The 3,548-nt window shown below is 25.5% G+C and overlaps 1 long non-coding RNA gene across 1 annotated transcript; it reads right to left on the reverse strand.

Annotated features, from left to right (window-relative positions):
• Nucleotides 1-23: 23 nt before the first annotated feature.
• Nucleotides 24-1,242, reverse strand: LOC135930748 (uncharacterized). Its single transcript, XR_010572880.1, has 3 exons — nt 1,125-1,242; nt 998-1,082; nt 24-951 (listed from the first exon to the last, which is right to left on the reverse strand). It is a non-coding gene; the product is annotated as an uncharacterized LOC135930748 (long non-coding RNA).
• Nucleotides 1,243-3,548: the final 2,306 nt, after the last annotated feature.

Genomic DNA, 3,548 nt, shown 5'->3' on the forward strand with positions numbered 1-3,548 from the left:
ATTCCTATTATATTATATGTAAGCTTAATGCATGGTCACAAAAAATATAATATTTTTTGTTATTTATGCCAAAACAATCATGGATCAATATTTCCTCCATTATACACTTCACAATTGATTTCTTTATTTCTTAGTGTCCAACAATTTTTAGAAATGTATGATGCTTTGAAATCATAGTTTCTTTAAATTAACAATCCTAATAAATTTTGCAAATAATTGAAAACAGGCATATTTGTGATTTGCCCATTCATTTATCTTCAAATAAAGTCTGAGAAATGATATATTTTAATCATTGAAATTAGAGACCTTCACTGGCATTGATTTCTTCATCCAGCCTAGGTCATAAGTAAAAATAATTTTCAGGCCCAGTTCATGTTTAATGGAAATCCAAACCCAAACCACATCATAGGTTTCAAAGATTATTCCCAAGCCATATCCAAAAATTTAATTTATTGTTAACAAAAATAAACAATATTTCAGTATATGGAATCACTTTGTCAATTCATTTAATTGAAATCTTTTCTTAAATCAATAATCAAATGAGAGGAATAGATTATCTGTTCATTCTCCCAAGATTTCTATAAATATTTAGAAAAAAGGCCAAATATATTATGGAAAATTTGATGTTATATAAAATTTATCTAATAATGAAATAAAAAATTTATCAATTCTTTTAACAAATTTTTTATCACACAATGGTTTTCACCTCTCACTTATAATTTTGTATATAATTTACACTTACCTCAAAGAATCATTTATCATAAATAGAAATCAATTATGGGTCCAACCTGATTGCCTCACAAAAATGTGGTAATATTTACCCCATTGAAAATGATTATTTAAAAAATTATTAGCAAAAATAATTGCCATGGTTCAAAACCCAGATAACTTATTAAGTATACATATTAAGATTAAATAAAAATAGCTTCATTCTTTATTATATTTATTTATCTATCATCAAATTAAGGAAAATGCAATTATATGCTTAAAAAATTACCTTTTTAAAATCCAAAAATGTTTCTTTATATTGTTAATTGAGTAGGATTATCTTATCATAAAAGGGATTCTTTATTCAAAAGGTCCTTATTATAAAAAAATATATATTGATAATTTAAAATTGATACTGTGAAAATCTAAATCCCATTATGTAAATGAATTTTCTAAAAATTTAAAAAAATAAATATAGTGTATAATATTTATAAATTGACAGATATCTTTTCTTTAATTGACATTTTTCAGAAAATCAACGATAATCATATCGATTATTGGATTTAAAAATATCATAATACAAGTCAAAAATTACCCTCCAAAAATCAATACCTACCCCCAAAAACAAATGCCTACCCCCAAAAATCAATATCTACCCCCCAAAATTAATACCTACCCCCAAAATGCCAATATTTTTTGGAGGCATTTGTCTCCTACCCCCCGGCCATGTAGACACTGACGATAGGTTTGCCTCTAGGTTGTGAGATAGTGCAGCCTCATGCTTGCATTAAATGCAATCACCCGTCGATTCAAAGAGTAGTCATGGCTTAAATTGTACATTTAGTCAAGGGCGACATCAACGCCACTCAGCTGTAACATATAATAAATAGAAGCCTAACAGCTGCTCACATTCCAAACAATCTTGAACCATCAAACTTATGTCAAGTATATGGTTTAAGACCTGATGGTTAGACAACCATACCTTGGGCCCTCGGCAAATCACTCATATGGGATTACACGTGTGTCTCATCCTTCCATTCAAACATAAATTTCAATTTAATAACACAGGCAGAAATTAAAAAGACAAACAAATACAAAAATTTTAAAAATTTAATATTCACTCCAGTAGTGACCTCTACTAACGGGCATTTTTCGCCTTCAACATTTATGTTTTAAAAATCTGGGTAATAAAATACGACTTTTCACAAATGAATCCAGTGAATTTCTTACGAAAAAATATTCAAATAGAAATTTTTAGACACAATTATGGTTCCTTTTTGGGTACAAATTTATAAATTATATTTTTTTTAAAACTAGGTTTTATGTAAAAAGAAATTTAATAAAATCATTTTCTATTAAAAAAAAAAATTTAATATTTATTATTTCGTCAATCAGTTTTACTCCACTAAACAAAAACCGAGTTCTAAGTTAAATAAAAAATGTAATATCAGGCTTTAGACTGCGTTTTTAATCTGATTTTGAAACACTATTTAAGAATAAATTATAAATATCTAGAATTTTTTGTTTTTTCATATTCTTTGTGTTTAATTTAATCATACATGTTCCGATATTGAAATACAGTGAAAACTCATAAATTAAGAAAATCAGTTATATTTTAAATATTTCTTGCGATTTTGTCGAATTATTTATAAAATATAAATGTTATAATTAATTATATAACACTTTTATCTAGCCTCTATTGAAGACTAAAGATTATCAAACAGCAAGAAACAACTTACTTTGAGCCATCTAGTGATGAATATAAAGTAAGGAGAATATAAATCATTAAAATTAAGGTTGTATAATTAATCTTAGTGGTAGGTAGTTATAGAGTTGGGCAGATCCTCATGAAAAAGAAACTAGATTCAGATTCTTTATAAAAAAAGTGGATATTAAATACAGATATTAGTATTTCTTATTCAAGATATAAAAAAAAGATACAAGAAAAATTATACCTATGACTTTTGCTGAATGAAATTATCTTAAATATAAAATACTATTCATAAAATTATCATTACCAATTAAATTAGAATAGTTAAACATGAAATAAAGTTTTTATTATTTATTTGCGAAGAACATAACATACGCATATTATGGAAATGAATATATGATATAATTAATAAAATATTTAATGACGAGTTACTTTTAATAATCAGGCATTTTAATATTAGTTTTAGCCCATTCATAGTATATACAAGGAAGGGAGACTAGAAATTTTAATGGGAGTTGATATATTAATTTTTACAAAAGGGTATCTAAAGTTTATTAAATCAAATCGTTATTTTTTAAGATAATCAATTTTTCAAATAATTTATCATTAAGCCTTTGCCCTTTCGGAGTATTTAACATTGTGCTTAAAACTGAATAATCATTCAACTATTCAACTGGAGCTGATGAAGCTATTGCAGAATTATATTTAAAAATTATCCTAATGGAAGATAATAATTAAGTATTTCTAATATTTTGACGGTTAAGATAATTTTAAACCTCCAGCTCAATTATTTTTAACTCAGCAACATTGTTTTACTAAAAAAAAATAGTGTAATCATTTTTATTAAATATTTTATCTATTTATGTTATAGTTTGAGCTTTATTATATACTGTAGTTTGTCTAATAAAATTGCTACAGGGCTTTAAACCAAACCTTACAATATTCTTTAATATAAGCAATATCCCCTTCTTTAAAAACAGGACATTCAATTGTTTCAGATAATAAATTTAATTCTGATTTATATTTTAATATGTGAAATCATACTATCGTATTGGCTAATTCATCTAGTTATGCATGTAACTTTGGACTGATTATATTCTGTTATCTTACTTATCTTTTCTGAAGACCT

This window comes from Gordionus sp. m RMFG-2023, unplaced genomic scaffold (assembly GCF_954871325.1).
Source record: "Gordionus sp. m RMFG-2023 unplaced genomic scaffold, tfGorSpeb1-WG-v2 contig_49, whole genome shotgun sequence".
NCBI lineage: Eukaryota > Metazoa > Nematomorpha > Gordioida > Chordodea > Parachordodidae > Gordionus > Gordionus sp. m RMFG-2023.